This window comes from Pagrus major, chromosome 10 (genome assembly GCF_040436345.1).
Source record: "Pagrus major chromosome 10, Pma_NU_1.0".
NCBI lineage: Eukaryota > Metazoa > Chordata > Actinopteri > Spariformes > Sparidae > Pagrus > Pagrus major.
In genome coordinates, this window is record NC_133224.1 from 20,552,099 (window position 1) to 20,565,780 (window position 13,682).

General features: G+C 42.6%; 1 protein-coding gene across 3 annotated transcripts in view; it reads left to right on the plus strand.

Moving 5' to 3' along the window:
* Positions 1-13,682, plus strand: part of kdm6ba (lysine (K)-specific demethylase 6B, a) — a 100,535-nt gene that overhangs the window by 43,496 nt on the left and 43,357 nt on the right. The window contains exon 1 of one of the 3 annotated variants that reach the window (XM_073474516.1): positions 3,575-3,735. The exons of the other annotated variants lie outside the window; for them this stretch is intronic. The gene's annotated coding sequence lies outside the window, so the exon portion shown is untranslated. Of the gene's footprint in view, positions 1-3,574; positions 3,736-13,682 lie in introns of those variants that run through there. 3 annotated transcript variants of the gene reach the window in all.

Here is a 13,682-nt window from a genome sequence, read left to right on the forward strand (position 1 = left end):
AGAGCCCCAGGCAGTACTCTAGACATGAAAGATGGATAATCATGAACTATTGACTTGAGTATATGATCTCATGCAGTTGTACTGTGTGTCATCTACAAGATTAGGTTGTGAGTTTAGACCTCATCAGAAGCAAAAAACTCTTTGCCCAGTGTGAACCTGGTGAAGAAATGTTCCTCAGTTTGAATCTTGATGTTGACCTGTGTGTGTGAGGTTTGCAGTTTCTCCTTGTGTTTATTAGGGACAAACTCCTTGACAAGTGCTGTGTTTGTGTAAATACTCAAAAATGGTCCAAGCAATACCTTCCAGATTTTTTTTTACTTTATAGGCTGAAGTCTGAACAGTGCTTCTGTCAATCAAAGTCTGTAATCATGCACCCTTGTTGTGTGCAGATGTTAAGATAGGGTTCTAAAACATTTAAATGATTTAACTAAATATATAGTGTAAACTTTCTCTTCAAATTTTCTTCACTGCTCCACCAATGAGGGTTGTTTGATGCACCAGACTGCAAATGTGCTTGGAAGCTATCATTGGCTTTTCTTAAGCCTCTGTTAGCTAGTAACCCAGAAAGCTATTATCTGCATCCCTACACAGAGTAATGTTTCCATGTATCCTGGCAGACACCTGAAGTCAACACATACAGTTGACATCCAGTGATTCCCTTTGTTCAAACAACTTTCTTCTGCCATATAACTTAGATGTTAATAGAGAGCTTTCAAAGTTGAATAATACAAAATACCAAAAGCAGCTAAAATCTGCTTTGTTTCTGTAGAGCATAAAAGGTTTCATTATATGTTTTTTTTTTTTTTTTTTTCAGTGTCTATTTGTTTTACTTTAGGAAGTGGATTGAACAGTATAAACTGGTGAAAATAGACAAAGACGCAATGAACATGAGGTGGTAGTTTTATCACTGAGAATGTACACACCAGATGGAAGCTTAGATACCAGCACTTTCACCAGCAGGTTAAAAAATGCAAACTATGTGCAGAGTTCAAAGATCTTATAACTCAAGCTTATGAGATCAAACTAATTATAAGTGGTGATCAACTATAAGACATTTCCACTGCAGATGTTCTGTGATGCCTTCAAACAGGCAGCTTTAGAACATGTATGCATGCTATACAGCAGGAGCTGAGATGAAATTAACCTCTTTCTGAGGGCAGACACATTCAGCAACTGGCACAAACCCAGCTGTGGATTTTATGGAAACTCCTCAGTTCTGCCCTCAAGGTTTTTGTCTCCGTGTTTTCTGTTACCTCTCCATTCTGGTCATGCAGTCTGGAGCTGTGGCTCCTGGTGCCCTGGCTTCTCTATGGAGAGAGGGGGGAGAGGGGGGGGGGGCGGTCTATAGGAGTCAGTGAGTGCAGTAATAGAGCCTATATTTCCTCCAGCCTATGCCCTGGTCAGAGAGTGCAGTGGCTCCATGCTGTATTTTCCATACCGTCACCCCCACCCGCCCCACTCTCTCTCTCTCTCCTGGCTTTCCAACTGTACTTTTTCTCTCCACTCTGGAATTCCATCTTCCTGCACGTGGCCGGCACTCAAGAGGGCACGCTGTGTGTGTGTGTGTGTGTGTGTGTGTGTGTGTGTGTCTGAACGTGAGCTATAGGAAACATCTCTCTGTGAAGAAAAGGAAACATGAAGCGTGTGTGTGTGTGTGTGTGTGTGTGTGTGTGTGTGTAAATTGCTAACAAGTGGGCAGTACTGTTCCACTGTCCCAGCTTGAAAGCTCTGTAGAACTTAAACATAGTTTATGTGCCAACTGTAAATGCAGTACATTTTGTACGAACACATTTAGTAAAGTGCAATCATAAGAATAATAATTATTATTATATCAGACTTTCTAAATGTCATTTTGAATAGTTTGGTTGTATGTTCATTTGTCCGACATCTCAAGTTGCACCCTAAGCAGTATTGATCTGGAAAGTTATTGCTTTGTTGCAAATGTCAAGTGATGGGTATCATTCCTTGATGATACAAAGAGGTACAACTAAGCAAGAAACATGAGCAGTCAGACAATCAGACGGTCTGTCAAATGAACTTGGAAGAGAAAATGATGGCAGACAGTAATGATATTACCTAAATTGTCTGTTGTTGACATCCATTTACAGACAAACTTCCTGGCTCGACTTTGACCTACTGTACTTGGAATAGTTGTAGATGTGCACATTTTTTGTGTGCAGTGAGTCATTTTCCCATATCAGCAATTACTCTTGTGAGTAAAATTTAATCATAACTGATGTATATGACGAACAAAACTATGAAAATAAGACCAAAGCTGTAATGATGCGGAAATGAGCTTTAAGGTCCAAAGTTGGCCAAAAGAGTACACAAAACTCAGTTTGCAAAGGGGAAATGGACCTAAAGCAATCATCTAATCTAATTCATTTAATTAGAACCAGAAATTAGATGTAGTAAATCCAATCAAAACATTAAACTCATGCTGACAGAAGTGAGCAATGCAGGAAAAGAGTTACCAAGTCTTACACTGGTCATGTCGTATCAGATCAGGACACTGAACCTGCCGCCATTGTTCTCATCGTATCACATGTTAGCTGGTTTTTATGCTAAACCATTATCGCCAGCTTCACGCATATGTTGGTGCAAAGATGTTGGTGTAATAAAATCACATCTGCGCTGCAACTCACAGAGTTTTATAGTCCCGATCGAAGGTTATCTGCATGTGTATCGATTTGTTTTTGTTTTTTTAATCATCAGTGTGTGTTCTGTAGGTCAAAGAATGTTTCCATCAGGCTTACATCACACTAATGAAGAAGAGGAATTGAGGTGCAGAGTGAGCACAGAGGCTCCTTCTGCTCTGCAATCCCATCTGTTTGACACACAGAGGTAGGGAGGGGAAGGATGGAGAGAGAGAGAGAGAGAGAGGGAGGGAGGGAGGAAAGAGAGGGAGGGGTGGTAGACGAATGAGAACGAGGCCAGATCAGGCTGAGGGAGGGGGGGTGGTGGTGGAAAGGGGGGAGGTGCTGTTTAGAGAAAGGCAGGGAGTGAAAAAAAAATCAGAGAGAGGCAGGCTGGGGGGTTGGGCTCCGAGCCTGTGCATGTGTATGTGAAAGAGGGAGAGAGAAAGCAGCGAGCGAATGTGTGTTGTGTATGTGTGTTTGTGCGCGTGTGTGCGCTCGCTCTGTTCCTTTCCTTTCTTTGTTTGACTACTGAGTGGGAAAAAAAGCGAGACAGAATATAGAGAGATAGAGAGAGGGTGAGGAAACACAGACAGAGGAAAAGAAGAAGAGGATCTAAAACGAGAGTCACTTTTTGTTGTAGAGTGAGAGAGGGAGAGAAGAAGAAAGACAAAGGATTTCTATTTTGGTCTGTTTTTATTTTTCTTTATTTTGCCTTGCAGGTTGTAAAATAAGAGAAAAAAAATATAGCAACAATAAGGACAACTGCACTGAATGCTTTTGACAACAGTGTCACATTCAGGAGCAGTGTGTGTTTTGTGTGCTGGCTCAGTACGCGTGTGTGCGTGCACTGAGGAGGTGGGGGGAAGGCAGCCTGTGCAATTTAAAGGGAAAATACAAGGCACACACAAAGCTGGGAGCGCAGGCAGGCAGGCAGGCGGGCGGGCAGGCAGGCAGGCAGCAGGAAAGGCAAGGGAAGGAAAAGGTAGTAGGAATCTGCTGAGCTGGCTGACGCTTTCACTAACAACACCTCCTTTGGATTTTACTCCACTGAGCCGACCCTGTGTCTCGCTCTGAGCTCAACCTGAGCCTGGCCACGGTAAGACAAGCTTCCTATCCACAAGCTCTCAGCTGTTTCACCGCTACCGCTCTGCAGACAAAAGCAGGAGAAAGTTGCTGTGTGTGTGTGTGTGTGTGTGTGTGTGTGTGTATGTGTGTGCAGATGGATAGGAGCTAAGCTAAAGGCTGGAGCTAAGGCTAAAAGGCGTGAGGAATGCAGCACAAAGGGAGCTTGTGTGCTCCAGCTGGGGCTGTGTGTGTATATGTGTGTGAGTGTTTGTGTCTTTGTGGACAGGCTTGAATGTTTATGTCACGGGGCTTCCCAAACTTTTGCATGTGAAGGATGCCCCAAAATAGACAAGCACTGGACTGCAGAGAGCCTTTTAGGTAAAAGGTTTGTCCTGTACAGGCTGATTTTGTGTTGAAGGTGGAGAGTGAAAGCTCCCATCAGATTAGTCATTATATAGTGTGTGCTACTGCTTCACATAAAAGCAAATATTCAGAAATTAAAGCTATTGTTATTTTACTAGGAGACAAAAGGAAACCCCAACACGTTAGTTTAAAAATCAGTGGTTTATGTCAGAGCAGGGCAATTTAAATACCCCTGACTGCTCGGCAGCCAGCTGGCTCACCGGCGCGGAAAACAAAACACCAAAGTAGTTAATTTTTACTTCTCTGTCTCTTTGTCTCCTTTTTTTCTCTTCCCTTTCCACTCCTTCATCCCCCTTCACCCATGTTTTTTCTCTCTTTCATCATCACCCCTTGCTCTCCGCTGATTTAAATGCCAGTTTGCACAAAAGGTTTCTCTCTTTCTTTCTCTTCCTCGTCTCCTCTTTTTTCTCTCCTTTTCTTTTTTCCACCAACGTCTCTCCTCCCTCTTTTATCTCATCATCGTGAAATAGACAGGTGACTGTATTGAACAGGGGTCTTGTGACTTTGCTGTCCAAGCATTAATCAGTCAATGCCTATCTCCTCTGCACACACACACACACACACACATACACACAAACACACACACACACACACACACACAGATGCCGGCTCCCATTAGCTTCTTTCACATAGTTAAACACACACACAAACACACAGAGCTCGGAACTACAAAGTGTGTTATCCTGTCCAGTGTGTTGTGGTCTGGGGGCTTTCAACTTGTCAGTAGTCCTGTGGTCAACACCCATTTTGTAAATGTGTGTGTGTGTATATGTGTATATATATATATATATATATATATATATATATATATATATATATATATAAAGAGCTAACAGGAGCAGGCGTTGTGTGTGTGTGTGTGTGTGTGCGCGCGCAAGCGCTCCCTGCGCGAGTGTGTGAGAAACACAACACTTGTGCCGGTGTCTGCCTGGAGCTAATATTGGTGTCAGTATGTGACTGCATGCTTTGGTGTGTGTGTGTGTGTGTGTGTGTGTGTGTGTGTGTGTGTGTGTGTGTGTGTGTGTATGTATGTCCTTCCCTGTCCTAATTAAGTCTGTGCCCCCCTTCACCTTCTTTGAACCAATACAAACATTCCTAGAATAAAAGCCTCACTAGAAAGACATGTCACGCGTACTACTGTAAACTGATCCCTACAGTACTCCTCCACACACACACGTGAGCGCCCGGCCCGCACATGCGCACACACACAAGGCAAAATTACTGTTACTATTCCATTTGCCGCCCCCACCCTTCCTGTTGCCCCCCTTGGGGAATTTCCTCCTTTCTCTCTTTTCATTAGTTCATTACCAGCGGAAGTAGAGCGTCCTCTACTCTCTGACATTTCTCTTTCCTTTTTTCTCGTTTTAATTTTTTTTATGCCTCCACCACTTCCTGTCCAGCTGCGATTATCCAATAGTGGCGTGCCAGGCGCGGTTCAGCCAGGGTTGCCTGCTGTGGGCTGGAATACATCATAGCTGCTCGCTCACTACCTGACATAACCTTGCCCTGATTAGGAAATACTGTATACAGGATGCAGCCAGCGCTAATGCTGAACTAATCTGTTTATACTGTGCTGCTGGTTCCCATGCTGAATGGAGAATGAGAGAATGGTGTATTACAGGAGAATATGATGTGACATGATAGATTACATTATGGTATGTCACAATTGATTATGCCAGGATTAATTACTTTTCGATAGAGTTCTGCATGTTTGTTCAAATGGTGTAGTTCAGTTAAATAATACATATGACATGATAGATGAAGATGTTAAATTGTAGGACAAAACTGATTTTGAAGTAAATAAAATAGATTTTTGTTATGTTTTAGAAATTACAATAATGTTTTATAATAAGCAGTTAACAGGTAAGTTTAACAACATATGGCACACTAGAGAATATGATATGGTATAGTAGAATTGAATTGATAAAATAAAGTGTGTATGGCAAAATAGTCTATTACAATGGAATTGGATTTTTCATTAAGTTTCTTTGTCCGTGTTTCCATTAACTTACTTTTATGCAGATTTCAAAGTATCACTTTAGATAAAGTTGATGAAAACAGCATAATTTGACAAAACATTACACTCAATTGAGGTGGTTTTTGCCATTTTTGAAAAAGACTTAATGGGAGATCGAAACCCCTTTTCTGAATAAGTTCAACCGTAGCAAACATTTAACTCACATGACTGATCAGCTGATTCCACCCCAAGAGGAGAAGAAATAGCTGTCTTCACTGTCGGCCTCTTCCAATATTCCCATAAGGTTCACATTGCAACATTAATACCCACATTCCCATGAAGATGGTCAAGGTGACTAGTGTTGTCCCAGCCCGTACCGCCAACGTTTGATGAAACTGAGCTTTGTGTTGATGGAACTGCGCTTAATTCATCTGTTCTTTGTTTGTTTTTGCTACATTTCAAAAGTTTGCTTCAAATTTGATTGACAATTAGATGTAAACACAGCTTTTGGTAGTTTTTTTGTGCCATGCCAAACATATAATATAGGTGTTGTCTCATAATTCAAAGTGGTATATGAATAAATATCTCTTTCAATATAAATCATGTTTATGTGAACATTTTGAAAAGTTGTTTTTTTTTCTGTTGAAGGGCTTTTCCCCTCTGCTCTTTATCTACTTCTCAGTCAAAAGGACAGTTAAAAAAATAAAAATAAAAAAAGTACTAGTAAATACAGCATAAAACAAAGGAGTTATGTTTTAAGTTGGACACAAAGTAATACAGTATAATAGCATCTATAATGTGGTGAGAGACAGATTCCATTACTTGGCTCTATGGCTTTTGTTTTTTCTCTGTAGGCTACAGTTTTGCATAGTCATTAGTTGGAGGAGGGGCTGACCCAGCCCAGCTGTGAGTGAACGTGTGTGTTTTGCCGATGTGGATAAAATATGGGGATGTAGCCCGTGATGACAGTTGATTCTGGAGCTGTCTGTGTAGCAACAAGCCATTTCCTGCACTGAGAGCCATTAGGACGCCACCCAAACCTCCCACCCCCGTCTGTCACCCACCATGCTCCTGTGTTCCTCTGCAGATGTGCATGCACACACAAACACACATAGGGGGGGGGGGGTGTGATTGAATTTGTGTGTGCATGTGTGCTGCCTCTCCTCTTTACCCCTCCTCATCCCCGGGGCAGTCCCCCCCACAGCTGAAGGGGGGAGATTGTGCATTCATTGGAATGGAGGCTGCGATGGCAGGGGGGAGGAGGAGGAGGAGGAGGGTAAGGGTGATTGAGTGCGCTGCCTGGAGAAGAAAAAGAGAGACAGAAAGAAGAGAGAGAGAGAAGAGGAGAGGGGGAGGGGTGGGCTGCCTTGTGTTTAAAAACAGGGAGAAAAGGGGGAGGAGAAGGAGAGGAGCAGACAGGCAGGAGAGGAGGTTCAGGGGTGGAGGTGAGGGGAGGCTGGCGGGATGGCTGGCTGGCGCCTTGGCTGGGTTGTGTCTGTGGAGAGAGGGGCTGGAGCTGAGCTAAAAACAGCTCATGTTCAAGTAATAATTTGAGACACTTTCATGTAAATAAACGTCTGTTTGTTAGCGTTTATCTGTGATTTATAGGATGATACATTATACTGTATACTTCCTGTAGCCTATAGCCATCTGATGAAAGCTGCAGTTCTGAACTTTATGGTGCCAGGCTTATCTTCCTGGGACAAATCCTCTGGACAAAGGTGATGTGTGTTAGGTTACTGTGAAAAAGTGTTGGTTTTAATTCAGTATGGAATGAAAACCTTCGTTTTGACTCTTCACTGAATCAGTTTGGTCTTGACCTCTTGTCCCAACATGAACTAAAGGTTAAACAACAAAGTTGCTTATTAATTTTGGCTACAACTTCACTGATATGTAGTCATTGCTCTTATTTGTAATCTCTAAGTATATTCATCTTTGGAAGGTAGTAGGTAGTAGAGGTTGCCGATGGGACCTTTTACAAACTATTGTTGTCGGCAGAACTTGGCTCCGATAGTTCCCGATGGCTCCGCAGCCTCCACTGACTGGAGTACGTCACCATTTTGCATGGAGGATACGCTGAGTCAATCATTATCATTTGAGGGCCACTTCTGATGAAAATATCTAAATCCTCTTAATCTCCCTCTTAATCTAAAGTAAACAAATTGACACAGACAGGTAACTGCTGTACGTTAATGTTAGATAAGCAGCAGTCGTACATGCACAACAGACTTTAATTAATGTCACGTTTCTCAATGTGGACTAGGAGAGACTAACGTTACATCAGAGATATTTTTTTTATAAAGTCATTCTGCAATCCATGAAATACCCTCCACGCATTACTCTGGTGATAGGGTTTTGAAATATGGTTAGATCGTTACATTAAATAAGTTTTTACCGGAGGCTGACAAGTGTGGCATTCAAGTCATATCTAGTCTCGCATAGCCAGACCTTTCTAATCTGACCTGTTTTCAGTTCATTTAGTCTCAAATATATAACACAACACCATCACCTTGTCCACGGTAGGGACAGGGCACTGAAGGCAGCCAGGCAGGCAGGCATGAACAGAAACCATTCTGTTAACGTTACGTTACTTAATACTGTACTTACCAATGTGGCGTTCTCTCTTCTAAATAATACAGCCACATAACTATCCATCCATTCATGAAATAAAATCGCACACTTTAGGATCCTCCTTACCCCAGGAACATGCACAAACATTAATGGTTTGTAACAGAAGTAATCCTGGCCAGTTCAGCCTCAGAACAGCACATCGTCCATTGTAAAAAGAACAGATTCCAACGATATAATCCACTAAATCACGTTACCAGATCTTGTGTCTTGATATCAAACAAACAGCTACTGCTAGCTTTTCAACTCAAATTAAAGACTGTGTCCTGCACATCTCTAAAGTTACTCTATTTTAGTAATGTTACAAAGCCCAAGTTTCACTGTAACTTATCACCAAGCAGTTGGGAGGGACTAGGGGGAGAGAGAGAGGGCCCTAATGTTCAATTTTCGACAGTGTTACATGTGGATTTGTGTTGGCTGTTGTGCTAAAGTAACATTACACAGATCCCCAATGTTTATTTAGTTTGGAAGGTTACACGCATTAGTATACTGTGCACTGTATATGTTGTGGGTGGTACCAGCTTGCCTTGTGTTGTCTCCAAAATAATTCCAAGGTGCAATGTGGTGTATTAAAGATGGCATATACATTGGTGCAAGTGCTAACAGCATTCCTTTTGCACAACAGAGAGCATATTTGCCAGAATTTGTGCTAATCTCTTTAAGATTGTTGCTAAGCATGCATTACTGCACTACATACGGTACTGTACATAATACAGACAGGCAGGCATACAGACATTACAGTAGTTGCATTTTATTCTGTAGCCAAACGTTCTGGTCTGAGGCTTTATCTATGACTACACTAATTTTATATTCAAAAGCACAGTTCGTTAATGCACAGAGGGATAAGGCTTAGGTTGTTAATTCTATTATGCAGGGTCATAGGGCTCAGGCAGATTAGCTTTGGCCTTGGAGCTAATATCCACCGTAGAAACTAGCCTGAGTAGGTAGCTGTATATGATTAGCAGAGAGTAAGACAAAGAGAGCGACATAGACGTGATGAAAGACAGAGACAGAGAGGCTAGGCAGTCTGGTGGAAGGTCAGATCCACGTGCTGCAGCCTGACTTCCTTATTTATTCAAGTTGGCCTGGATCTTAGCCGCAGACAGAGAGATGCACAAGAGAGAGAAGAAAGAAAAAAGGTCTGGGCATGAAGAGATATCTGGGAAAGTGAAAGAAAAATAGCCATGCTGAGACATTTTGAATGCACCCACACACACAGGGCCTTTGGCAGAGGTAATATGCTGAATGTGCACATGGCTTCTTTGTGTGATGGAGACAGGCTGGGGTTTGTTGACTTAAGGTAATGGCTTCCAGTTGTCTCAGTTGGGAGAAGGCCGTGTCACTCCTACAGGGGATAGACAGGGGATTGGCAGGCTGAGTGAAGTCAAAATTGGTAACACAGAGATACACACTTCAAATACACACACACACAAGCAACTGAACACACAGATTGTGTGACTTGTGTTGGCCTCTGTACCACAGAGCTTGTGACTGACTAGAACAGGTGTGTGTCTGTGTGTGTCTGTGTGTGTGTGTGTGTGTGTGTGTGTGCGTGCGTGCGTCTGTGTATACAGCCCTCGCTGCTTGGCTGATTTTATCACTCCTTGGCAAAGGTCAACGGTAGAAATGTGTATGTTTATAGCGTCTCTTGCATAATGTGTGTCATGGGTTGCAGATTGTAAAAGTGTGCTTGCTCTGTAATGAAGGATGCAGACTTCTTTATAGCTCATGATGAAAGGGGTCGAAGAAAGACACATGTTGAGAGGGGCTTAACACTTGAAAGAGTTTTTGAATTGAGACCTATTGGGTATTTGATTTTGCATGACTAACTAGACATTGTGTCCTCCTTCCTATTTCTGAACACAGAGCACATCTTTATTTCCCACTATTGATGCATTCCTGAGATACTGAGATGTGTTGTTTCCCTCTATTGTGTCGCTTCTATTCACTATTAGGTGCTTGTAGTGTTAGTGATATTTGCATTGAAGCTTCTCCTGCTGTGGCACTGAGGGGAGGAGCAGCGGTTAAATGCCTAAAATGTAACCCACATAAACTAGAATGTATGATATAAGTCCACAAACACAGATTCATGTAAACACATAGATCAAACACATGAAATTTGGCCCATGCCCTGTGTTTTAACTGCACTCTGTAATTGTGCACGCAACAAATGTGCATGCTCTTTGAAGATTTCTGCTCTTCTTCTTTTCGTTTTCTCTGTATTTGTTTATTTGTGGTGTTTCTCATCAAGTGACGTGGCTGTGCACAGTTTCTCATTGTCTGTGCATGGGATGTTGTGTGTGAAGCTGAGTGTATATGCTAGGGACCACTCTAAAAAGTAGACGCAGAGATTTGCACTTGAGTGTGTATGTCTTGTAGCTTTGAGTCGCTTTTACACACTCTATCAGCTGGGTTTGCTTTCAGGTATTTGTGTAGCTTCTGTGGTTAATGATGAAAGACCGAAACAGAGTCCTGCCCTATCTCACTGGTCTCTCTGGTTTTACTGGCTTAATGGGAGTCTCTTTACTCCAGGCTGCACACATAAAGACATGTAGTTATGTGTTCTCTATGTTAGGAGTCCTACTAGTGTCTATACTTCCTGAAGTAAAACTGGTTTCTTTAGAATGAACACCTGTACATGACAAACACATGTAAACATCTGATTAATCATACAGTATGTGTGTTTGAGTGAGTGATAAAACAGCAATACACACAAGTTAAACTGTACATCTGACTGCAGTAATCAGGTTAGTATATATGTGGATGTTGCTTAACGACACATTCAAAACCTAAACACACCCACACCATCTACCCTCAAAACACACACACACACAATCATCTTCCTCCTCTTCTCCTTTTATTAACCCTCCATCTCCTGCAAAACATAATCGGGTTAATTACTGTAAGTCAATCAGCTAAATCAATTGAGGTCACTGTGGGGTCATCTATATGTCATAGACTGTGTGTGTGTGTGTGTGTGTGTGTGTGTGTGTGTGTGTGTGTGTCTGGAGATTCTGACAGCTGTAATTAACTGATCAACTAGGAGGGGGATGTTTGCTGGGTAGATTATTTGGTTAGAGATCCTCCCTTTTCTCCCCCTCTTCTTTTCTTGTTCATTCTCTTTCCCCTCTTGGCTCTCCTTTCTTCTCCCCTTTCTTCCTCTCTTGCTCTCTGTCCCGTGTTACATCACCTGTCTCTTTAACCCAGTTCCACAATGAACCTTGACCCCGCTCAATTGTGTAAGTTCTATGATAACAGTGCTTGTTATGTGTTACGCATGTGTTGTCCCACAATATCTCTCGCTCCACTTCTTCTCAATATGCGAGCCACAAGTCACAGCTGAGCCACACAGGAGACGATTCATTTTGTAAGATCCATTTTGTAAGATCCATTCTCCATTTTCTTTTGAGTGTGTTTTAGCAGATTCTTTGTGTGTGTGTGTGTCTGTGTGTGTAAACATTATTTCATAAATGCAATTGAGCTGGTCGCACATAAGTAGAAATGGCAGGTGTGTGTATAAAACAGGGTGTGAGAAATCAAAGCTGTCTCTGTCTTGGAGTGTTTACGAGGATTTCTGTGTCTCTGCATGAGTGTGTCTGGAGGGCAGTGGGTGCACCGTGACCTTTATGGGTCTGTGTGTGTGTATGCCCCCAACCCGGAAACATGATCTGTCTCAAGGAGTCAAGCCCTCCATCCCCACTCTGTCTGTCTGCACCCTGCCTCTCGTTCTTTCTCTCCTATATCTTCCCCTATCAGTTCACAGCATTCTCTCCTTTCTGTCTGCTCCTTTTCCTGTCTTTCATCCCTCTTTCTTTTATCCTGTCCCTTTCGTCCTCCTAACCGTAAACCAGCCAAAACCTAGAAATACATCTGTTCCAAATCCTTAACCATTTTGACATCTTTCTCTCTCTCTCTCTGTCATTCGCTCTACTCTCTCTCTCTCTCTCTCTCTCTCTCTCTCTCACACACACACACACACACATACTGTGATCAGATGGCTTTGATTACAGAGATCAGAGAGGGGAGAAGTAGATGTGTGTGTGTTGGTGGGGGTCAGTGTTGGTGTTGTAATTGATTTTCTCTGTTTCCTTTGTTTGACTGGTGTTAGATGTCTGGAGGCTGCCTATACTGTACTGCACTGATACGATACTCTATAGATTGTGTGCGTAAGTGTATTCGTCTGTGTGTGTGTGTGTGCGTGTGTGTGTGTGTGTGTGTGTGTGTGTGTGTGTATATATGTGTGAGGGTTGGGTGGGGCAGGGTGATGGAGGAGGTCATGAGACAGGCTGACTCTCTCCCACAGGATTTCTATCACTGATGTATAGAATTACAAGCTTCACAGTGTGTGTACTCGATCTCCTGTCTGTCAGATGGTCAACACTGCATATTCAGTCTCCTCCTTTCTTTTGTTTTCATTCAGCAAAAACAGGAAATCTGCGAAGGAAAAACTATGATGCTAAATGTATTCCTGAGTCCATGCTTTCAAGTGGCTTTGGGAGTTGAGAAGCCTTAAATAAGAGACGGCTAAGACATTAAAACTCCTACACTCATCAGCTAATGGCCATAGGCCGACATGTGTAGGTGGTTTTAATATATTGGAGCAGTGTTGTGGCTCTAATGAGTGTTACAGCCCAAACTGGAGTCCTCCACCCTCCCACAGCCCACTGCTACAAAATATTCTCTCAGAAATCTCTGTTTTCTCACTACGGCTCAGACCAACTCTTCAGAGTTTCCAATCAAACTGGAGCTTTAAACACGGAGCTGAGTGTGTACTGTGTGCTGTTTGGGCAGTGTGTTTGCAGTTTCCAGGAGCTGTGTGTGCATGTGTGTCCTGTACTCAGTTGCCATATGGCAGCTGTATTAGCCCATAGTGTAAACACAGCTGGCTGCCTCCCGTGGCTGCATGAGTGAATCGCAGTCTGCCTGCAGATACAAAAAGCTCTAATAGGAGGATCTCATTCACTGCGAGT